Consider the following 26,005-nt stretch of genomic DNA (forward strand, 5'->3'; position numbering starts at 1 on the left):
AACACTATGAGTAACTGCATGTTGCTACCAACAGTAACAAAACCTACAAGAGTTACAGAGACTAGTGTTTCCCTACTAGACCACATCTGGACCAACACCGTATCCCCCTTGAGATCAGGCATAATCACAGATAATACCACAGACCATTACCCTACCTTCCTCATAACAAACCTTGGCAAATTACCCCTAGACACTACTAAAGTCACCTTCAGACTTCACAATGAGGCAGCCATTAATAACTTCACAGCAGCAGTGACAAACATTGACTGGCACACTGAGCTAGAAATCTATACAAATATTGACGAATGTATTAATAATTTTCTAAAAAAGACCGAATGCCTCTATAACAAGCACTGCCCTAAAAAAAAAAACTAAACAGATGACTGCAAAGAGACTGAACAGTCCCTGGCTAACACCCAGTATCCTCAAATCCATAAATACAAAGCACCTATACGAAAAACAGTACAGAATGGGCCACATAACCAGAGACCAAACAAAACGTTACTCGTCAATCCTAACCAGCCTAATAAGAAGGGCTAAAAAATTGTATTATGAGAACAGATTATCCAACTTACGAGGTGACATAAAAAAGACCTGGAAAACCCTATCAGAAATACTAGGAACAAAAAAGATAATACGAAATAGCGAAATTGAATTAACAAAACCAGATGAACCCCAATTCCCATCTACTGAAACAGCAAACAGACTCAATGATTTCTTCTCCACTATAGGAAAAAAACCTTGCCAATAAAATCCCAAGCTCAGATACCCCACCCAATGACTACCTTACTGGCAACTACCCAAACACACTGTTCCTAGCTCCGACTAACCCAACTGAAGTCTCCCTTATTATCAACAAACTAAAAAACAAGACAGGATATTTAAATACCTTACCACCCATTATATACAAAAAATTGTCAAAGGTGCTATCACCAATCATTGCAACACTCTTTAACAAATCCATTAAATCCTCTACCTTTCCTACAGTTCTCAAAATAGCAAGGGTCACCCCGATCCATAAAGGAGGAGACCACACAGACTTGAATAACTATAGGCCAATATCCAACTTACACCCTCTCTCTAAAATCTTTGAAAAATTAATCCATAAGCGTATCTATTCCTACCTCATCTCCCACAACATACTCAACCCCTGTCAATTTGGGTTCAGGCCTAATAAAAATACTAATGATGCTATTATCCACATGCTAGAACATATTTATACAGCAATAGAGAAAAAAGAAGTCCCACTGGGGATCTTCATTGACTTACGTAAAGCTTTCGATACAGTTGACCACGACTTGCTCCATATAAAATTGTCGCACTATGGTATAAGTGGGCACTCCCTCAACTACCTAAAGTCATACCTCAGCAACAGAAGCCAATATGTGTACACAAATGGGGCAAATTCTTCCGCACAGCCAATTACAGTTGGTGTCCCACAGGGAAGTGTCCTAGGCCCTCTTCTCTTTCTCATATACATAAATGACCTACCAAATGCATCGCAACTACTCAAACCCACACTATTTGCAGATGACACTACATACGTCTACTCTCACCCGAGCCCAGTCATGCTAGCCAGTACTGTAAATACCGAATTACAGAAAATATCAACCTGGATGAGGACCAACAAACTTGCTCTAAACACTGACAAAACCTACTACATTCAGTTTGGTAACAGAGCTACAGATGTTTCTCTTAACATAATGATAAATGGATCACCTATCACAAAACTCACAGAGGGAAAATTCCTAGGAATCCACCTCGACAATAGACTCAAATTTCAAACACATGTACAACAAATTTCCAAAAAAAATTTCCAAGACCGTAGACATACTATCGAAGATACGGTACTATGTTCCACAGTCAGCCCTCCTGGCCCTATATCACTCACTTATTTACCCCTATCTCACCTATGGAATTTGTGCATGGGGCTCAACAACAATAAACCATCTCATACCACTAATCACCCAACAAAAGGCTGCAGTCAGAATGATAACAAATTCCCACTACAGACAGCACACTCCACCAATATTCAAAACTCTAAACCTACTCACAATACAAAACATCCATACTTATTACTGCACCCACTACATACATAGAACACTTAACTCTGACATAAACCCTCCCCTCAAACATCTCCTTACCAACCTCAACAGAACACATGACCATAACACAAGGCACAGATCATTCTTTGATGTTCCTCGTATCCATCTCACGCTATGCAAAAACTCAATGCACATAAAAGGCCCTAAAATCTGGAATTCATTACCTGTGAATATAAAAGAAACACTGTCTGTTTATAAATTCAAGTCTCTTCTCAAAAATCACTTCCTCACCCTCAACTAAATAAATAGGGAATAATTGTATCTCATAAATTGTATCTCATATATGTATCTCATTATTGTATCTCATAAATGTCAATTTGTGACCCAATCAAACTTTGTTACTGTTTACTTCATTGCCTAACACAGTGGTATTCATTGCGCGGCTCGCGAGCCACGCAATGAAAAATATATAAATATATAAATTAATTTTTTTGGGGTCCACCTCTGGTGTAAATTGTGGGACCCATAGCCTCGGAGAAGTGGATAAAAAGGCTTCAAGGAAAAATATTTGGATTTCTTCCTGAAGCCGTTTGAATATTCCACTTCCCCTACCACCCCATCTTTTGAAATATATTTTTTTTACTAATAGGAATATTTTATTACATAATATGGTACAGAAGATTTAAGAGATACATTGTTTATATAAAGGTGGCATATACGGTACATGTTGTTACGTGTGTGTCACCGATTATAAGGCGAAAATTTCATCCAGCTCCTCAGAGCTGTGGCGTGTGCCCAGAATACAGCAGGCATTACCCCTTTGAACAGCCGCACTGAGCCGCTGGAACAGAAAACTAGCTGCCCTGGGATCCCTAGTTACCCTAATGAGTCTTTTTCCCAGCTCCTTAAGGAATTTAGATGCACTCTTTCCCCATGAGCCAAGGGTCTCTGAGCCTATGGGAACAAACATATAATGATGGGCAAGTTCTCCATATTTTCTAGACTTTTGGGACTCCCTGAAGCTGGCAGCTGCCCCTCCTTCCTCCCTGGTGTATTGGAGATAGGTATCAGCCAAGGTAGATGCACATGTATAGTCCCACACCACCTGCTTCCCATCTGTCCAGGCTTGAAGGGTGATACCATCTGGACGCTTCTGGCTGCCATCAGATCTGCATATTTGGGGTGGCTCCCTTACTGCTGGGCATCCAGCTGTTGTGAGGCTCCTCTTGATAATGTTATTAACCTCCTCATGTCTTGCAATCTTTCCCTCGGATTTACGGCACACAAGACCATGGTACCCGAATCGGTCTGCTGCTTCACTGCCACAAATACACCTGTGTTCGGCGAGAATAGGGGCGGCAAGTCGAAGGGCAACACCGATGCGGATGGTCTGTGGGTCGAGACGTGTGCCAAGGCTGGAGTTGGGAACAGCCAACAGAAAGTCCCCAGCATGAGGGGCTCTCACTGCCAGGAGGCGGGCTCTATCCTTCCCTGACACACTCTGAAGCATTGTTGAGGCAATATTTTCCACTATTGGACCATCCCAGGGCGATTGTTTGTAGTTGTTGGGGGGAGCAGGTCTGGCTCCAGAGCCCGTTAGATTATCCCAGATCATTGCTCCGTCAATGAATTTTTGGTCCTGGACTCCTATCTTGTCCCTAAGATGTTCAGGGAGAATCGCTGCTACAAGCTCTCTGGATGCAATACACGAGGACAGAAAAGCAGGTAACGCAATCTGTGATGACTTGCGGACACCAATGCCTCCTAGTCTGACTGGAAGTGTAGCTTGGTTCCACTGCCCGTCTTCTAGAGTAAGGTTAAGTACTTTCGTAAAAATCTGCCTCAGAATACTGTCATATTCGTGCAGTATAGGGTTATCATATGAAGAAAAATAATTTTTCAAGTAAGATACATATTTTCATGAGGTGAGATGGAAGACGAAGTCACAGTAAGAGATAACATTCTAACATCCCTACCCTAGTCGTACAGAAATCATAAGTGCCCACTACGGGAAACTGATCAGGGACACGTCTAGCTCTAGGCGTCGGTGGTCTCGCTGAATCAGTTGAGTTTAAGCTTTCGGGGGAGGCTGGACGTATTTCGTTACTCTTGGAGATTTGTGTTTGAAAATAGGCAACAGATATTTGAGACTACGGCAACATATATGAAAGTAACGACTTAACTGTTGCTGCTTGTGGAAGCTAGCTGCGATGGGCTAGTTTTACTTGAAACCAAAGTGCAGACAAGTAGTGTCCGTTATGATGGATCGATTTGTGGTTAAACAAAAACGCAGTAGTGATGAACAGCCATCCCAGACCCGACCAGTAGAAAAGGAGGATGGAGGGGAAACGAGTGGTCAACAAGGAGACTGTGAGGGACAGGTAACCAAAAAGAGAAAGGTACGAGCGATACAAGATGAACTTAGAAAATTTCAAGAAAAATGGACGGAAGAATTTGCCTTCGTGCTTCATGAAACAAATTCATTATGTTTAATTCGTCAAAAGGTGTGCTCTGGTTTAAAACGCGGAAATTTAGAACGTCATCTCAAAACAACACATCCAAACTTCAATAAGACGTACCCGCCTGGGCAACTTACTGCCTTGATAGTAGGACAGCAAAAACTGATTCACAGATCGACCTCTACTGCTGAAAATTTGACAGAGGCGTCATTTGAAATTGCATGGATCTTGGCTAAGCATAAGAAGGCCTTTACAGACGCAGAGATAATTAAAGAGTGTTTTTTGGCCTCGTCTGAAATAATGTACGCTGACTTTAATAACAAAGATGAAATCATAAAGCAAATTAGAGGACTACAGCTATCAGACACAACAGTAATGAGAAGGGTAGAAGAACTTGGTAAAGACATTCGTGGCCAGTTGATTGCAGATTTATCAGCTGCACCATGTTTTAGCATTGCATTGGATGAAAGCACAGATGTGTGTGACGTTGCTCAAGTGTGTGTATGAGCCAAACGAGAGGAGAGGATATATTAAGTGCACTTCTATTCTTTTTCCATGAGAACAACCTGAACTGGTCAAATCTAGCATCTGTGTGCAGTGATGGTGCTCCTAACATGAAAGGGAAAGAGAAGGGAGTTGTCGGTTTGATGAGGAAGAGGGAGGAGATACCCAACTTTGCCACTTTTCATTGCATCATACACCAGGAAGCACTTGTGGCAAAACTAAAAAACTGTTAGTTGCAAAATGTGATGCGGCTGGTTGTGCGAGTGGTCAATTTTATCGTTTCACGAGCACTAAATCACCGCCAGTTTCGCGAACTGTTGGAGGAGTATGAAACAGAATATGGTGATTTAGTGATGCATAACGAGGTGAGATGGTTGTCTCGTGGCAGAGTACTTGAACGATTTTTTAGTCTCCTCCCTCAAATTTGTGAGTTCCTTAGAAGTAAAGGAAAAAGCCAGCCAGAATTGGAGAATCCTGAATGGATAATGAAGATGGCTCTTTTGACTGATATCATCTGTCATCTGAATTCACTGAATCTACAGTTGCAGGGGCAAAATAAACATCCAGGTAGTATGATGCGTGTAGTCATTGCATTCCAAAACAAGATTACAACACTATTCATACCAGACAGACAATATGTTCACTTTCCAAAACTCAGAACAGCCATCATAAATGATCCAGAATATTTGCAATGTTTCAGCTATGATGCATTTGAGGAAGTACTGACGGAGTTGAGGGAGGAATTTCAATCAAGATTTCAGGATGTAATGGAGTACAGGGATTTTTTTAATTTCATTGAAAACCCCTTCCATGTACCAGTGTCATCCCTGACCTCAGTTATCACAGATCTTTGCCCTGATCGTACTGCAGTGGAATGTGAGATTGTTGAGCTGCAAACAAATGACACCCTTAAAGCCCTGAATGCTGAACACAAAGCAGATGTCTTCCACTTCTGGAACTTGGTCCCTGACACAGACTATCCGTCTTTGAAGCAGTGTGTGTGCAAAAGGTGATGTCCTTTCTTGTGAGCACATACACATGTGAATCAACATTTTCAACAATGAAAATTGTGAAGAAAAAACAGAGAAACAAACTGACCAATGCACATCTGGATTGTCTTACAAGGATTGCAGTGACAAACTACAAGTATTCCATGACCAGAGTTAAGCAGCAGCTAGCACACTTCCGCTCACCACAGCATTAAGTAAGTTTGGTCTTTATTTTGCTATTAATAACAAGATATGCAGGCTAATATTACCATGTCTAATTTTTCTCATTTACTACATTGCACTAGCAGCTCAGTACTACTTAATTTAGTTGAGTTACGCTAACTTGCAGTAGCTGCGGCTCTCTCAATCAATGTGTTTAACCGAAGTGGCTCTCTTGCAAAAATTAGTGAATAACGCTGACCTAACAGAATACTCCATTCTACTGATTACACAGCAACACAGTAAATGACCATATGACCTGTCTTTGTAATACTCATTTGTATTAAATTGTTATCTGTTTTACAATATTTTTTGTACCACTGAATATATCATTGCTTAGTTAATCTTAAGTTAATTTTAAGCCTGCCCATAATGCTCTGCATACAAGGGGCTTTGGCATGTTGCACTTTAAAAAATTTATTCCTTGTATTTCTCTGTATCATGTTCAAATTAAGAAATAAATAAATAAATAAATAAATAAATAAATGCCAGTCTGTTCCTCTACCAACTATACTACTGAGGACCATAAGAGTTCTACCAGAAAGTTGGGAGGGTTTATGGTATTCGATAAGATGTAAGCGCAATTACTGGGGAAAGAACCCCAGTTCCACTAGCATGTGGTGAAAATTTTAACTGTTGGCTCTTCTAATCACCTGCCAGGAGGTAGATCTGTCACTGCTTACTGTTTGAATCTGGGCTGATAAGACGGAAAAAAAAAACACTTGATTTAGTAACCTCAGAGGGGTTAATTGCTCAAAAAAGGCAAACAATATGACTTATATACATTGGGGGTAGGGGCACCTTTTTAGACCCTCTCCCAGAATGCGACCCACAACATTCGACAAGCTGTTATGTGTATACAGTATTTGTCTTTAGGTAACAGGGGCAGCAGATGCTTGGGGAACTTGCCCATACTTTCAACCTCACCAAAAATTATTCCCGGGAACAGAACGCTAAAATATGAACTCAATTTAAGTAACATGGTTTCACTCTGGTTAATGGTTATATGGGTTTAAAGCCTATCGACTACGCAAAGTGTCATCAAGGCCACAAGTAACCTGTTCATTACCATTCATTAACGGCTTAATTTCAAACGTGGGCCTTTGGGAATTAAGGTGAGCTATAGGCGCATATAAAAATAAGATATGAACCCTTCTCCAGGTTTACTTTGTGCACATACCAAGATATATATGATCGTCAGGAAACTTACGGGTTGTGATTAAATTTAAAGCCTATCGAATACACGAGTAATTGATAAGGCCCCTAGTGGACGAAACCTTGGAAAGACCTCAGTGGGTGATAGGATATTGCAGGATTGTTTTTCCTGTTTATTCCATCACTCAGGTGGATTTTCCTGTTATACACTCGTCATATACACGCCATGCACCTGTCATGCTAGCTTTAAATCTATTTTTAGGATTTAATTATTCTTGATGATGAGTGATAAAATATTTCTAGAAAGTCTGCTTAGCATATGCTTCAGAAATAGATGGTATTATTGACGTATTTGCTAGGAAACCCCTGGTTATGAAGAGCAGTTCAGGCAGCCTTAATAAATTTATAACTACTTATAGCTGCTACTGGACTTTTTGCAAGCAGTTTGTTGGAAGTTATAGCAAAACAATTTGCTATACTTAGTGTCCGTGGCTACTGGGGGCCCCTCCGGTGGCCCCCAGAAGCCACTTTACTCCACATTGCTTAAAAATTTTGAGTCTACTACTGTATGAGAAGGGATTTTCAAATATGGATGGCGAAACGTCTACAATAAAGATATCCAGATGTTGCACATGTGTCTTAACGTTCATCTTGTCGGTATTGTATACCTATCTTGCACAACTTGTCAGACACTGCAACATCATGGAATCTTGGTTCAGAGGACATCTACAAGACCTTCTTCACGGCTACTACAACTAACCCATCCCTTTGGGTAGGACCTACTTCCACTGGGGTATCCCGCCTACCAGTGACTTTGCCCTCGTCTGCTGCCCGTCCCTATCCACTGACGCCTATATAACCGCCAGTCTTCTTGCCTTTGCTCCAGATTCTCCACCACCACGATGCTGTGAACACTAACTCCAAGGCTAAGGGACTGATTACCTCATCTTTTGTATATAGTTCTACTGTCTTCTAATTATGTCCTAAAATCTGTATTGATAAAGCCACTGGATGGCGAAACGTCTACAATAAAGATATCTAGATGTTGCACATGTGTCTTTCACAAATGCAAGTAGTGACCTAAATTTCGATATTGTTAGCGATTATTAATGTAAAGGTGTAATGTAGTCGATAAAATGTAAATCTAAGTTTCTAATAAGGAAATATAACAAAAGTTAATGATGATTTGCTTGTTTAATTACCAGACATAATGAGGGCAAATTCCTAGGCCTATACCTTGACAACAACCTGAATTTCAGCACCCATATCCAACACATAACCAAAAAAGTATCCAAAACGGTTGGGATCCTCTCCAAGATACGATACTACATGCCGCAAAATGCCCTTCTCACACTATACCACTCACTTATTTATCCATACCTCACCTATGCTATTTGTGCTTGGGGATCAACTGCAGCAACACACCTAAAGCCAATAATAACCCAACAAAAAGCTGCAGTAAGAATAATCACTAAATCCCGTCCCTGGCAACACCCCCCCCCACTCTTCATAGATCTAAACTTACTCCCTGTTCAATACATCCACACTTACTACTGTGCAATCTACATCTACAGGACCTTAAACTCCAATATCAACCTTGACCTAAAATGCTTTCTTGATAGTTGTGACAGAACCCACAGGCATAACACCAGACACAAACATCTCTACGACATTCCCCGTGTCCGACTAAAATCTGGAACACCCTACCTGAGAACTCTAGAACTGCAGACACATTCATCACCTTCAAAACTACCATTAGAAAACATCTTATCTCCCTGATACACCCCGTCAACTAACTACACGAATACCACCTGGTGGTTCACACTTACACTCACTCACCCATTTGACCATAAACAGAAATATTAATCTCAATCTTAAAATAATGAATCCTGTGATACTCCAATACTGAAACTATGTACTGTGCCAAAACAAAGGCATTCACATTGCTAAACTCACAAACTAGTATTTAGTCACTTAGCCATAATACCAACTTACCTCATAATTTGTAATATTTTAAAATTAAGAATTAAACTAAGTCTGCCCGAAATGCCTAGCCTTGCTAGGTGTTCTAGTGGTACACTCTGTAATCATTATTTTACTACATGTAAACCACACAATAACCAAATTCTGTAAACTCAGCATTTAGCCAGGTGGCTAAAGCTCCCGCTTCACACACGGAGGGCCCGGGTTCGATTCCCGGCGGGTGGAAACATTCGACACGTTTCCTTACACCTGTTGTCCTGTTCACCTAGCAGAAAATAGGTACCTGGGTGTTAGTCGACTGGTGTGGGTCGCATCCTGGGGGAAAAGATTAAGGACCCCAATGGAAATAAGTTAGACAGTCCTCGATGACGCACTGACTTTCTTGGGTTATCCTGGGTGGCTAACCCTCCGGGGTTAAAAATCCGAACGAAATCTTATCTTATCTTATCTTAATTAAATTAAGTGTACCTACTGTATAGTTTAGTTTATCATGCATTAGTACAGTTTTCTAGTATAGACTAGATTCATAGAAAATGATATTTGCAAACATATGGGTAAGCTTATATATTTTCTTGGAGGGTTGCCGAACTTTCTCAAGAAACAAGACGGTAAAAAGACTATTGATAAATCACTTAATGTTCTTTATTTTCGTTAGGGTTCTATGGCCTTGCTCCCCAGGATGCAACAATACCGTAACTAGAACAATACACAAATGATTCTCACGTAAGAGACTGAAACTTATAAGGACGTTCCTGTCCGATTTGGACCGCTAACAGTTAATGGTTCAAGTCGGACCGAAACGTCGTCATAAGTTTCAGTTTCCTATGTGTGGGTTATTTGTGTAAGAGTCGACTAACACCCTGGGCCGCCTGTCCAGTGCTGGATCAAAGGTAACTCAGCCATACGTCACTTCCTATCCAGAGTTAATAATAATCATAATATTTTTATTTCTACAAGTACATGTACAAGGTATACAGGCCTAGATTACATCACTGAAACACTACTATATAGAAAGCTGCTTGTTATGCAGAGCATTTCGGGCAAACAAGGTCAGTTGTGTCACAGGGTGCGACCCACAACAGTCGACTAACACCCAGGTACCCATTTAACTGATGGGGAACATAGACAACCGGTGTTAGGAAACACTCCTAATGTTTCTACCCTCGCCGGGAATCAAACCCGTAGCCCTCTCCGGGAATCAAACCCGGACCCCTCGCCGTGTGAAGATTAGATTAGATTTTGCCGCCGAAGTAGCTGTGTGAAGGGAGAGCTTTAGCCACCAAGCCAAGGGTGTGCCAAACGTGCTGACAGTGTGCAGGTATTAATTCTGTGCTATCAAGTAGCTAACCTAAATACTACTGATACATAATAGCTTAAAATATACCGCACCTGCACAGAAAAACGTCTATACTTGTTTTGGTTCGCAACCTTGACAAACCTGTCAGCAAGATATTCTGGACTCTGCTTGTGGGCAATTTTATAAACGTGATTTAAATTTAGTTGTTGTACTCTGTTTTCAACATTCCGTATATCCAGCTGTTGTAATTCATCCTGGCTTACATGCTGTCTTGGACCCAGGCTCAGGATGAACCTCACCATATTATTCTGGGTGATTTATAGTCTATCTTTTAGTTTTTTGTTAAGGCAGAGTACCATGAAAAGCAAAAGTAATCTATATGGTGTTGTATAAGTGTTAGACATAGGCTCCTGCGAGCCTGTCCGTAGAGGAACTTTAGTCTGGTATTCGCTTTCTTTATTACACTGTTCCCTATCAATTTTCCTGACATGCATGGGTCAAAGGGGATTCCTAAATATTTCACCGTTGATAATGAAGTGTTGGGTTCCCCACGCAGCATTTATCTGAGAGTGGAGAAAGGCGATTTCTAGGTAGGAATCAGTTACTGAACGAGTTTTGTAATGATTCTTGCCAGTGTCAAAACAGCTGGAGCAGTGTTGTCGAAAACTTACAGTGCCGTGAAGAAAACATTGGGTTGTAATATGTATTAAGTTGAACAAGCGAAACGTAGCCTTAATAAAGGTGTCAATTCCGCCATCCGTCTTTTCAAGAACAATGAACTTTACACCTGTTGCTTCAGTTCACCAAGCAATAAGCAGAAACTTAAGTGTTAATCGACGGTCTTGGGTCACATTCTGTGGAAGATGACCGAAGAGTCATAGAGATAAGAGTCACTGCTCGGGTTATTTGAGTTATCCTGGGTCGCTAACCCTTTGGGGTTACTAATCCGAATAAAATCTACTACCGACGTGTTGATCACCTCTTGAAATTCAGAGACTGGTTCGGTAGATATAAAGTTAATTATAATATATTTACAAGAATTTCTACCAAAATACCCTAACCAAAATTATGGCTAAGCCAACCTACAGCATAAATAATTAGTTACAGTCTTGCACACAGCAAGGGACAACCTCGGAAAGATGGAGGGTCATTGTTCTAGTTAACAAATTTTAGTTTCATACTCTCTAAATTAATGGTGTATTAGGATTCGCCAAACTGACAAATAAATCGACAAAGTCGTTTGGACAAAACTTTCTAGGGACAGCAGAAGTGTAAAGGAAGTTATCTGTTTTTTTTTTTTTCGCTCGAATATCAAACCTGAGACCTTCCGCTTGTGAGCCAAGAGGTTTCTCCAGTAAGAAGTTACTACTCACCACTCTTCATTATCGAAGTGAGGACGAGATACTTTCTCTACTAATTCTTGACTTTGTTTATACGTGTATAGGGAGAGTGTGTTGTGTCAGTTGACTGAGAAACCCACTCGGGATGAAGTGCATCCAAAATGTGTGAACTACAAAAGAGGAATTAGTATACAATGCTTCAGTTTAGGAAGGGTTCATTTAAAGTTAGCAGTCTCAATATATTTTCAGTGTAAGCTTTCATAAGAAAAAAAACATTTGTTAATTAATATACCAGTTTTAAAACAATAATTCCCTGTTACTTCAGCTCAACTGACGTTCCCTTGAGAAAATGTTTGAACACGTAACCTAATATATTTAAATGCATCTCCAATAATATTTTTCCCCTCTCTTCGTCTTTCCTGCTGAGATACAAAACTTATACATATAAAATATATTCAATTTTCCCTATAAATCACTAAAGCTTATTATTTGACACTGAACAACTTATAAGCATGAAACTTGCTAAGACTTTAGTATCAAAACAGACACATTTTTCACGCCAAATATGAATAAAAAATTGGCCATTTCTGTCTTGGCTGACGGGGGGATTGCTACCCTGGCTCCGACGCTGCGAGTCCTGACGACTATGCTATAATCACCGGGACCAATATTTCAGTAGGATGCCTCCACCCCGAGAGGCAACATCAAGCTACCAATTACTGGATGTGATGTACACTTACTCTCTGTTATGGTTAAGTTAACTGGGTTTAAAGCCTGTCTACTACACAAGGGTCATTAATACTGCATTTAACCTGAAAAATACCAACAGAATACAGTAATCCCCAAAACAAGGATTACTCATTACATATAGGCCCTCGAGAGATACATATCCTTCGGTGCTCAACCTCTAGTCCCGGTACAGTTACTGACGCCTAATAGTTAGGACATCTTGGAAGAAGAAGCGGATGTTTGTGGAGTTCATATACAGAATTAAGGATACTAAACCCTTGTATGGAAAGCAGTAAATAAAGAATTCAACAGATCCGCCGTGTGTATCCATTATGCACACCTTATTACTGTTAGCGACAGAATGTGTGTAAATGTGTGTGTGCGTGCGTGTGTGTGTGTGTGTGTGTGTGTGTGTGTGTGTGTGTGTGTGTGTGTGTGTGTGTGTGTGTGTGTGTGTGTGTGTGTGTGTGTGTGTGTGCGTGTGTGTGTATGTATGTATGTATGTATGTATGTATGTATATATATATATATATATATATATATATATACAGATATATATATACATATATATATATATATATATATATATACATACATATATATATATACATATATATATATATATATATATATATATATATATATATATATATATATATATATATATATATATATATATATAAATAAATATATATATATATATATATATATATATATATATATATATATATATATATATATATATATATATATATATATACAGTGCTAGTCACGACATTATGCCGCCCCTCCCCCACACACGTACCAAAACACAAACACATACCATGAACGATTATAATTTATATATTTGCACACACTTTACGCTTAATCACGTCCCTCAGCCGTGTAGGAAGACTCTCACACAAATTCTTGCCTTGAGGGTTTGGGGAGGTATATTCCATGGCTCATGCAGAGCAACCTCCAGCCATGGGATGGAACTGATATCCTTTCCCAGTAAACTTCGTTTCACTCTTCACCAGAGGTTCTCAGAACGGGAATTGCCTGGCAAGTCATTAAAGAACCTCACTTCACAGTCCTTAAGCCACTGAACTACAGATTTGGCGGTATGACACGTTGCACCATCTTGCATAAAAACCATAAAAACCGTAGCCCCATTCTTGTCAAACCTCAGGTAAATTGTCATGCAGTAACTCCAGGTAATTGTACTGGTTCATATACTGTTCTGCTTTTTGGGAAGCACAATGAGTTCACCAACATACTGAGCACTGAAATGCCCCCAAACCATGAGCGAGTCTAGGTGTTAGGTGGTCCCACAGGTGTAGTGTGGGTCTAGCGGGTCACTCTCTCTAGGCCGGTACACATGTCCCCCACAGTTACAGGTGACGGTGAAGGATGCTTCTTCACTCCAAAGTACTTCACACCACTGTTCAGGATTCCAATGAAGATATTTCTTTGCATAATCCAGCCTAAGTTTCTTCTGTGGCTTGGAGAGAATCGGTTTCTTAACCTGGCAGTGACTACTGTAGCCCAGTTCTGACACACGTCTCTTAACAGTTTTTACAGACACCTCTGAGAGAAGATGTTGGTTATTTTCTTTCAGTTCTCTAGCAGTTATCTTAGGTGTACTTTCTAACTGCTTCTTTAACACAGTTAAGGTACGAACAGATGTCTTCTTCGCCGGGCCAGGCCAAGGTTTGGCAGACGGTAACTCGACACCTTCACCAGCCTTGAAATGCTACACCCAGTTCCTCAACGAACCCTCACACACACCAACATTCTCCACTATTTCTTTCGTCTGGTGGCCAGCTTTGGGAAGCCCTATGATTTGAGCTATAGTTTCAGGTGTTAAAGACATCCTTTTACCCATAATCAAACATGTATAGCCCCAAAATCAAAAGGAACACCGAATAAAAGATGAGGTGGATGAGAGACAAAAGTGCAACACTTCCTCTCACCATGGCAGCCACGTGAGCACTGAGGAGTCACTGTGTAGTGTGGTAGCAGGCCGTGACATCATGCAAATGGCTGTTACCCGGCATAATGCACTGACGAAAAGAGATCCCCCCTGTATGGTTGGCCTTCGATTTTCGTTTATAATATATATATATATATATATATATATATATATATATATATATATATATATATATATATATATATATATATATATATATATATATATATATATATGCAATAAGATCACAGTAAACAGGTGATTTCAGAATATGCAAAACAACCACTCTGAAAGAATAGAGAAATTCCAAGTGCTTTCGTGAATACTCACATTATCAAGGAACTATGAAAGTAAAGCATCCAAGGAAGCTATATAAGGGGTCTGGCTAGCACCTCACTATCAGATCCCACAACGGTTAAACACCTGACGCGCGCCGACCCAACTTGGATAGGTCCTTTGCACAACTCACCCCACAAACTATTCTACCCAAGAAAATTTAAAAATTATTTGTCCAGTGTATTATTAAATTCTTCCCAAATTCTATTAATTATAAATGGATCTAATTTATATAAACCAAAGGAAATATTCATATTATTGTCAAAACTGCTTTTTATGAAACAAGATTCAATTATATTCCTGTCGACCATGGACTTGCTTGATACTACTTTCTCAACTTTTTGAAAATCAATTGGATGGTTAAAATCTCTTACATGAATAAATAGAGCATTGGAATCTTGTCCAGTTCTAATGCTATATTTATGTTGTTTTAATCTTAGTTCGAGATTTTTACCAGTTTGACCGTAATAAACTTTATCGCAAATTTTACAAGGAATCTTATAGACACATCCATCAGCATTTTGGGGGGAATTCTTTATCAAAAGTTTTTTTACTGTATCAAGATTTTTGAATACAACTTTAATATTAAAAGTCTTAATATTAAAGTCTTTAATATTAAATGTATAGTAACCTATACATGGAATTTTTTGAAACAAGGTTACTTAACACAATCCTCCCTAATAGAGCTAAATGGTTCAGATATGTTGATGATATTTTGTGTCTTATGCCCAAAAATGTAGATATACACCATTTCCTAGGAAAATTAAATAGCTTAGCCCATTCTATAAACTTTACTGTTGAGTTTGAAGAAAATAACTCATTGCCTTTTCTAGATGTTTTAATTATTAAGGGTAATAGTGAATTCAAATTTAAAATTTACAGAAAACCTACAAATAACTGTTCCTATGTCCACTATTATTCCTCGCATCAAGATAGAGTCAAACTGTCTGTTTTCTCATCAATGTTTTTGAGAGCTTTACGAATTTGTAGTCCTGAGTTCATAGATGAGGAAATATCCAAAATTTATGAAATAGGTAATGATTTAAAATACCCAAGAAATGTAATTGATAAATCTTTTAAAGTTGCTAGAAATACTTTTTACAATCCAAAAAGGGACAACCAGCCTTATTCAACTAAAAATATATTGGTTCTCCCTTACCATGAAAACTTGGTTGATATGCCTTGTCTTCTTAAGACTTTTAATATTAAAGTTGTATTCAAAAATCTTGATACAGTAAAAAAAACTTTTGATAAAGAATTCCCCCCAAAATGCTGATGGATGTGTCTATAAGATTCCTTGTAAACCATACCCCCGGCCGGGATTGAACCCGCGGTCATAGAGTCTCAAAACTCCAGCCCGTCGCGTTAGCCACTAGACCAGCTAGCCACAATAAGATTCATCCAACTAGGTATATTTCTACACCATAGGAAAGTTAGCACAGGCACCTCTGTGACCACAAATGCAAGTTTTTACAGACGAATCTCCAGCTAGCGTGGCCGTGACGAACTCTAGCTCAAGTCCCTTCACTGCCGTCAACATGACTCAAGAAATCGTAATGACACGATTGCAAATAAACCACACCCCCGGCCGGGATTGAACCCGCGGTCATAGAGTCTCAAAACTCCAGCCTGTCGCGTTAGCCACTAGACCAGCTAGCCTCTCCCCCACCTGCACCTCAGGCCTCCCCATCGCCCTTTGTAAAACCCTCACCCTGACTTTCCTCATGTCTCAAACCACAGCCATCCCCTGCAATGCTGCCTCACACTCCCTGAGATCCTCCCCTCTGTACAAATCCTACAACATCTCATGAACCTTTACCAACCTTCCCTCCCAGAAATCCCTTCCCCTTCAACACCTCCCACCTTATAAAAATGCATTTAACCCTCCTCTAGAGATCCAACAGACCCATCCCTCCCCTTTGCACAGGCAACATGACCACCTCCCTCTTCAACCACTCACACCCAGAACCCCACAAAAACCGGAACACCTTCCTCTGAATGCACGCAATGACTGGCACAGCTATTGGGAAAACCTGTGTGACGAACCAAATCTTACTTTACAAAAGCACATTAATCACTATTGCACGTTGGAGAATAGTGAGGTGATGCAGCCACAGTATCCTCAAAGTGGTTTCCACCCATTCTTCCAAACAACCCGAATGATCCTCCTGTGCCCTATAAAGGATACCACATATTTTCAACACCTCCACACAGTTCCTCACCACCTGACACCCCCAGTCCTCCCTGCCTTCCCACGTCCCCAACCCAAAAATGAACGACTTCTCTTTATTCACTGTCATCCCTGATCCCCCCCCATAAATCCTCACCACCTCCTCCAAACCACTCAAAACCATCCTCTCATCCACCAAGATTGTCATGTCGTCCACATACTCTATCAGACTCGGCCATGGGCTCCCAGCCCCACCCCTATCCCCGTGCATTCTTGCCTCTACCAATCTATGAAAGGTTCTTGCACACACACAAACAAAATTCGGGAGAGTGGGCACCCCTGCTGTAGACCCCTCCCCATTGCCACCACCCCCCAAATGCCCATTAACTTGCACACGAACACACGCCTGCCCGTATAGTGTGTGCACCCAACCCACTATTTCCTCCCCAAAACTCTGACTCGGTAAGATATGTTCTAATGCCATCCTCTCCACAGTATCAGAAGCACCTCTCCAATCCAACGCTAACAAACCCCCCTCCCCCACCAAGCTCAGCTATGAAATCCCGTAATACTCCATGACCCATCACCATAGATCTTCCAGGCAAACCAAACTGGCTCAGGGAAACTACCTGTTCAGGCGATTACCCAGCACCCTTGCAAAAGCTTATAATCAGTGCACACTAAGGAGAGTGCCTGGTAATCGTTAAGGGTCTGCTGATGTGACCCCTTTGGGATTAAAACCACCACCCTCATCGCCTGCCCCACCCCTAAACTGCCCTCCCGTTTCATCACATTCAATAATCTGACAAAAAAAAACCTCAACAGATCCAAGTGCGCCAAATAAAACTCACATGGGAACCCATCAACACCCAGCGCCTTGTCCTTGCTCATACCTTCCAATGCTCTCCAAATTTCCCCCTCCTCAATGTGACCCCCCCAATGCCACTCTATCCCCACCCCCCAAAGGTTTCCCTACACAGCCACACACCTCCTCCAACAGTTCAGCTTCCACCCCTCTTCTACACCAATAACACTCATACCACCTGTCAGCATACATTACCATGCCCTGTGTTGACCTGAGCACCTGCCCCATCCAATAACCTGCCTCCCCACCACACACCTCCAGCTGCGTAATGTTCGTCACCCTCCTACATTGTTGTTGGCCCCTCAGGACACAAGCCAATGGCCTATCCACCAGAGCACCTCATCCATACCTGCCTGCACCTGCACCAACTCAAAACTTTCCTTCTGCAACTCTCGTAACCTCTCCTTCAGGTCCTCAATCTCCCACACCCGGTACTATCCCTGCAAAGCACCACTATGGTAGCAATTCCATAAGCACTGCTCCAGATAATTTGACAATCCATATTTTATGCAATTAATTCTCTTCCCCTCCTTTATATAAAATGACCAAATCCTAGCCTGGGGAATACCTTCCCACCAACTTATGACATCAACCACCCTCCCCTCCTCCCAAAGCTCTGCCCATAATGCTGCAACCCCTCCTACCCCCTCCTCATCTACGAGAACCCTCACATTCAATTTCCAGTAACCCACCTGCCTCCTAGCTAACTTCTCCCACCCCACCTCCACTACCACAGCCCTATGACCCGAAAAAGGGGCGTCCACAGTACAAATTGAGATGATATCCACTCCCCTCATGACATATAGACGATCCATTCTTGCCCCATACCCCTCCCACACAAATGTATACTCCACCTCCCATGACCCCCATGGCACACATCCCTCAATTGAACATCCCTGATAAGCTCCCCCAGCATGTGAGAGAAACCCCCCCTCTCGGCTCTACATCTGCCCGGTGAATTACACAATTCCAATCCCCCCACTACCGCTAAGTCAGGTAACTAACAGCAAAAATAAACCAACTCATCCTTCACGAAAGCATTTTTAACCCTTACAACATTCTCTGCCGGCGTGTACACACACACACACAAAAGCCACCTGTTCCCCTCCCCACCACCCCTCCATGTGAATAACCTGTCCCTCTACCCTCCTCACTCCTGAGCAACACAAACGGACTTGCCTCCCGGATCAAGATGGCGACCCCCTTCCTTTTAGACACTCTGAAAGTGCCACATAACTCCTGTAACCTTCCACCTCAAAAACTCTGCCTACCTTCCAATTATGCTCATGTAAGTAAACCACATCCACATGGTGTCTACTCAAAAACTACTTAACCACACATGCTTCAGTTGCCCACACAGCCAATTAGCATTCAGTGTCATACACCTGAGGCCTGCTAATGCTTACACCCTCTCCTTACCACAGCACCCTTTGCAATCTCACCAGGCCCTTTCACGCCTCCCTTGCCCCTCACATCACTCATAACTCCAGGGCCACCCTTCTCTGCCTGAAACTGTAGCTTTATTTTCCCCCCACTTCCATTCTTCTCCATCAACACCTTCTTCCATGGATGTTGGGCAGGTGTTAACATATCATCAGAGTTGGACATTGCCACTGCCCGTTTCCTGGTGCCATCATCTTCCTCTGTCAATGAGCCTGGGCCCTCCTCATGGTGCACCTCCACCACTATGGACTGCTCAACAGCCTCACCAGGCTTCCGTTCATCCACGACTTGTGCAACATCACTCCCAGCCACCTCCTGCCCAGACCTCTGCTCAGGTGCAGGCTCCAGACCACCCACAGGCCCTGCAACTGTAGCCTCTTCAGGCAACTGAAATAATGACTGCATCATTGTCTCCACTGTCTCCGTGAAGGCCTCGATGCCCTCAGATTCCCGCTGCTCCACCAGTGGCGCTGGCTGCTCTGGAATCAGCTCATCTAAGGTAGGCTCCACCCCCTTATCCTCCATGATCTTACTACATAGTCGAGCACACCTGTCCTCTTCCTCCCGGGTGAGCTCAGGCACCACTCGCCCAGCTCCGGTGGGCACAGCACCGGATGGCCTCTAAGGCTGCCCACGGCAGACTCAGCTGCAACATGATCATAGTCACTGCAAATTCGACACGTCTGCCTCTGCCCAGCGTATGTCACCATGACTTGAGTTCTAAAATCATCCAGTATGACGTACAACGGGATGGGTTGCCGAAGAGTCATTTTGATGGTGTAGCTCCCCTCAGGGAACCTGGCATTCACCCCCGACACCCATTTTCCTTGTTGAGCCACATGTATGACACCATACCTGTCAAAAGCCCGGCGAATGTCCACCTCAGTCGCCTCAAAAGGCACATTCCTCACTCTCACCCACGTATACTGGCAAGAGACATCGACGAGCCATACACTCACTTCCGAGGACACTTCCATACTGAGATCTTGAAACTGCCCAACAAGTCCCTAGTACGTCTACACATGTAGTAGTTTCATGAATATGCGATACGATCCATTTAACGCCATGCCATACAGATCTCTGTTGTCGATGCCATAAGTTTCCTACAGAATCAAAGGCAACAAATGTTGGGATGTCAGGCATGATGGACCCACACACTAACTCTATACCCACAGTGTTCACCCTTCGGCAAACGCTAAAGACCATGGCGATCACTTGGTTGTTTGCTTGGCTGTTGGCAGAGAGGTGCGAGGAGTGACTGCTCACCCAGACAGCACTGTCAGTTTACCAGAGAGAAGCAGCTGTGTTGATTTGTTGGCTGGTAACTTCTCACTGATAGTAGCTATATTAAGAATTTTATGTTTACAGTCATTTGGGTGAGTGTAAGTGTAAATTAGAGGGAATCACAGATATCGAGAGTAAATCTATTTTGTTTTCGATGTGAGCATGATACGAATAAGTGAGTAGGTAGTTTTGATATAGTTAGCAGATGGCGAGGTGTGTTAGGGAGACAATGTGATTTTAACGGTAACTTTGAAAATGGTGAATGAGTCTGCAGTTCTAGAGTTTTCAGACAGATAGTTCCAGATTTTAGGCCCTTTTATGTACATTGAATTTTTGTACAGATTTAGCCAGATACGGGAAATTGCCTAGACATTTTTGTGTCTGGTATTGTGTCTATGGGTCCTATCACAACTATCAAGAAAGTGTTTTAGTTCAGAGGATCCCAACCGTTTTAGATACTTTTTTTTATGTGTTGGATATGGGTGCTGAATTTCACATTGCTGTCAAGGTACAGGCCCAGAAATTTGCCCTCATTATGTTTAGCAATAAGAGTTTTCAATCATAATGTTCAGCTGTGCAACACCTGCTCTGTTCCCAAACAAAATAAAGAAGAATTTGTCAGTATTAAGTGTAAGTTTATTAGCAGTCATCCAGATTGATATTTTTATTAGTTCTTCGTTAACAACGGCGTGGGAGATGACATTAGTCGTGTCGTCAGCAAAGAGAATAGATTTCAGGTGTTGTGATACATTGAGAAGATCACTGATGTATAAGAGGAAGAGTAGGGGACCAAGGACACTTCCCTGTGACACTCCAGTATCCAGTGGTTTTGTTGATGAGGTTGTGTCCTTAGTAGAGACGTATTGATACCAGTTAGTAAGGTAGGATTTGAAATATATGAGTGTGTGGCCTCTTATACTATAATGATCAAGTTTGTGGAGTAGGATGCCGTGGTCTACTGTATCAAAAGCTTTCCTTAGATAAGATTTCGTTCGGATTTTTAACCCCGGAGGGTTAGCCACCCAGGATAACCCAAGAAAGTCAGTGCGTCATCGAGGACTGTCTAACTTAATTCTATTGGGGTCCTTAATCTTGTCCCCCAGGATGCGACCCACACCAGTCGACTAACACCCAGGTACCTATTTGCTGCTAGGTGAACAGGACAACAGGTGTAAGGAAACGTGTCGAAATGTTTCCCCGCCGGGAATCGAACCCGGGCCCTCCGTGTGTGAAGCGGGAGCTTTAGCCACCAAGCTAAATGGATATTCATTTTTTCACAGTTCTGTGTAAAGCAGGTCTAGCATTTTTACAATTGCGTCATTTGTTCTTTTGCATTTCCTGAAGCCAAATTAGCAGGGGTCGAGAACGTTTTGCACTGTTATAAGTTAATATAGTCTTGTGCACGAGTTTCTCGAAGATTTTGGATAGCAACGGTAAGTTTGATATTGGACTGTAGTTATTTACATCTGTGGCGTCACCACCTTTATGTATTGGTGTAACCCTTGCTGTCTTGAGTAGTGTCGGAAAAGTGCTAGTTTCTAGTGATTTGTTAAAGAGTAATGAAATAGCAGGCGAGAGGACCTGAGCCGCTCGTTTGTACAATAATGGTGGGACCTGAGTCAGATTCCCTGATTTATTTTTAAGTAACTTGATAATCGTGATGTCTTCAGTGGGCTCGGTAGGTGCAAAATAGAAGGAGACTGGGAAAGTCCCATCTAAGTAATCACTTGCTCGAGCGTTGGTACCTGGGATTTTACTGGCGAGATTTGATCCTGTGGTTGAGAAAAAGTCATTTATCTTGTTAACTGTATCAATAGGCTGCAGCTGTGTTTCATTCACTTTAATTGACAACATTTCTAGTTTTTTTCCAGTTTGTGGATGCCCAGAATCTGAGAGAGTGTTTTCCAGGTCTTTTTAATATCTCCTCTTGTTTCGGTGAAGCTGTTAAAATAACACAATTGCTTGGCCTTTCTTATTAGATTGGTGAGGACTGATGCATAGTGTTTAATAATATCTTTGTGTATTAAGCCCTGTCTATATTGCTTTTCATATTGATGCTTCTATCGATGGATCTTATGAAGCAGATTACGAATAAACGGCTAAGTTGCCATGGGCAACCTAGCCGTTTATTCGTAATCTGCTTCGTTTTTATGGGACAATGTTTGTTGTATAGTCCAAGTAATTTGTTAAGAAATATGTCTATCCAATCATCGATACCATTGGCATTGGAGAATTCTGTAGGCCAGTTAGCCGTACCTACCTCTGCTGTGAAGATACTTACTGGAGTCTAAAAGAAACTTTGTTGTATTCCAGTGGTTGTTTATTAATGTTTGTTAAGCGGAAGGTGGAGTGGTGATCAGTAGTGCTGTCTGTGATTATCCCTGATTTAAGGGGGGGCTAGTATCTTGGTCCATATATGGTCAATTATGGTTGCACTTGTCTCAGCCTGATTGGTTTAATTATAGTTGGTATGAGAAGTGTGTCGTTCATATTGTTTGTCATCTGTTAGGCCAAGGTTAATGTTGAAGTCTCCGGCTAAGAAAAGGTGGTGCTTGTTCATTTGGATGTTTGTTATTAGTGTCTTTAATTTATAGCTAAAATTTGGGATGTTTGCATGAGGCATCAGGTAAATGGCACCGATTGTTATAGGAGTCTTTAATTTTTTTTACAGTCTTGTCTTGTCCAGACCAGAGCTTTGGAGAGATGGGTAAGGAAGAAGGATGGGTAAGGATAGAAATATTGGAAAAGGGTGGGAGGGGGGAGAGAGGTAGGATATAAAAAGTAAGTGGCCCAACCACTTTGGTGTAATTTAAAAAGTGTACGTGAAATGATAAGATATTCTTTAAGGTGTATAAGACTAACCCATCAGAGTCACATAGATATAACAGATATGTAAGTACATGACTCTGAATTGGTAGTAATTATACAAGTTGCATTTTTTTTTTTTTTTTTTTTTTGCGATTGCACAAAGGATATTTATGCGACAATGAAGGCAATAATTTTCTGGCCAGTTTATAGAATTACGTGACAATGGCTTCTTACAGGTGGTGTCCAGTCATAGTAAATAGCATAATTTTTACATTAGATTGTTATATAAGATGTCTCCCTAATTGGGGGCGATGATTTTCTCAGTATACATAGAAGGGTTCTGGTGTTACCCAATCTTCTTCAACAGGGAGGTTGCTCAATATCATGGGTCGATGGTAATCATCTTTATGTATAAAACGACGGACCCTCTGTGGGAGTCATTCTTTGAGTCCTGTGAGGAGGAGTATTGATGATATAATCCGTGGTATTTACCACGTGTATAGGATGTTCTCTATCTGGCATGTATAGTTCTTGCATTGTATAGAGTTGTTTCTTTTTTAGGGTGTCAAGGCGTACATTTATGGCAGTAATATCTTGTTGTATGTGTAAATCTGCCATTTTAACTCTGTCTCTCCTCCTGGTATCGGTAATGAAGCGAAGAGCTCTATTCTGGACCCTTTGTAACCGTAGTATGTTGGTCTTTGTTGTTAATGACATTGGGACACAAGGGTATTCGAGTATAGGTCTTATTAACATTTTATACAGATGTTTTTTGACATGTTGAGGGGGTTGATTGAATCGAAAGAGACTGCTAAGACAGGCTTTGGCTATGTTGATCTTTTTAGTTACATGAGATGTTGAGTGGAGCAGCCTGTCTATTTCATATCCCAAAATCTTGTTAGGGTTTCTAATGGCTACAGGTGTACCTCTGGTGGAGATACCCCCTTTATCTTCAATTGTTGATGCAAAACATCCTATCGTGCTAACAAGGACCTTGTCAGGATTAGTCGTAATTCTCCACTTCTTTTCCCAATTAGATGTTCGACGAAGTTCAATATTCATTTTTTTTACAGTAAAATTTGCTAAAATATATTCTCCATATTCATCACTATAGCAAGTGATGTTATAATAAGATAGGCCATTAGAGTAATAGATTGCAATACCTCCCCCAACTTGGTATGGTCTGCAGTTGTGGATTGCTGTGTATCCTGCTTAAGCCAGGTCTCAGTGAGAATAATACAGGATGTGGAAAATAATTTCCCAAAGTTGTGCTGTGTAAATAAACCTGATTAAAAGTGTATTTTGAAGAAGTGAACCGACAGGGAAACTCTGCACCTGCGTTGACTAGCAGGGAGAGACGCCATTGTTTTTTTTAATGTAATACAAACACGTTAATGTAAGGTGTATAATTTTCGTCGCTCTAGGGGTTATATTGGGCTTAAAACCTCTCAAATAGGAGCCGAAATTGTTGGATGTGCAGTCCTGCATAATTTGAGCATTAAGCAGATGCATAGGACAGCTCCAGGAACCTCAGATAAGTCTATTTATGTTGAGATTCTGGCCAGAATCTCTATATATTTAGGCAGGAGTCTGAGTATGATACACAGTAATCTCCAGACAAATTGATGAGTGTTATGATTATGAATTCTCCTTCTGTTATATAAATGTGTATATGTAATCATTTATTAATTTTAATATACTGTCCACGAATTTATATTAAATTTTACCAGAATTCCAGGTGATGTACATTTCATTTGCAATTAATACAGGTCTAGAGCAACTTGTGGAGAGGATAGATTATGGTAGGTATTGAAGGGGGACATTTTTTGCGACCTAGGTGTCCTAAAAATTCCTACTTGTCTGTGTAACTTTGACAAGTAATAATTATCTTTGTTACCATTTACTGGTATGTATCTAATGAGATACACCCAGGTAAATGTAATTTTCCACACAGGAGAAGGTTGTGCTTAGGGAATCAGGAAGTGCCAGGAGGTCATCATAATGTTTGCTTAGGGACCTGATATTGTAATTAAGAATTGTAATATTTTTAACAGTGTTTAGGAAAGTGCTGGCTTGTGATGCTGTATAATGGAGGCAGTTACTTTCCATTAAATTCTGATTGGGAGTTAGATTATATAGATTTATATCTGGGTCGATGTGATCATTCATCATTTAAGTTAGATGGTAATTTTTTATAATATATATAGTGTGTGGAGTTCCAGTAATATCTGTAATCAGGGATGTTTGGACAGATGTATAGCTAATGCATGTTGGTTAAGTAGAGTGTGAAAACTCATGAACATAACGAACTTAGTGTTGACTATGTATTAAACTATTAATAAATTAGAGTATTAACTATGCATAAGCTATTAAGATAAAATTATAAAATAATGTAGCACCAGACTATGACCTGTAGCTGCATTAA

The sequence above is a fragment of the Cherax quadricarinatus genome, chromosome 15, assembly GCF_038502225.1.
Source record: "Cherax quadricarinatus isolate ZL_2023a chromosome 15, ASM3850222v1, whole genome shotgun sequence".
NCBI classification, from domain to species: domain Eukaryota; kingdom Metazoa; phylum Arthropoda; class Malacostraca; order Decapoda; family Parastacidae; genus Cherax; species Cherax quadricarinatus.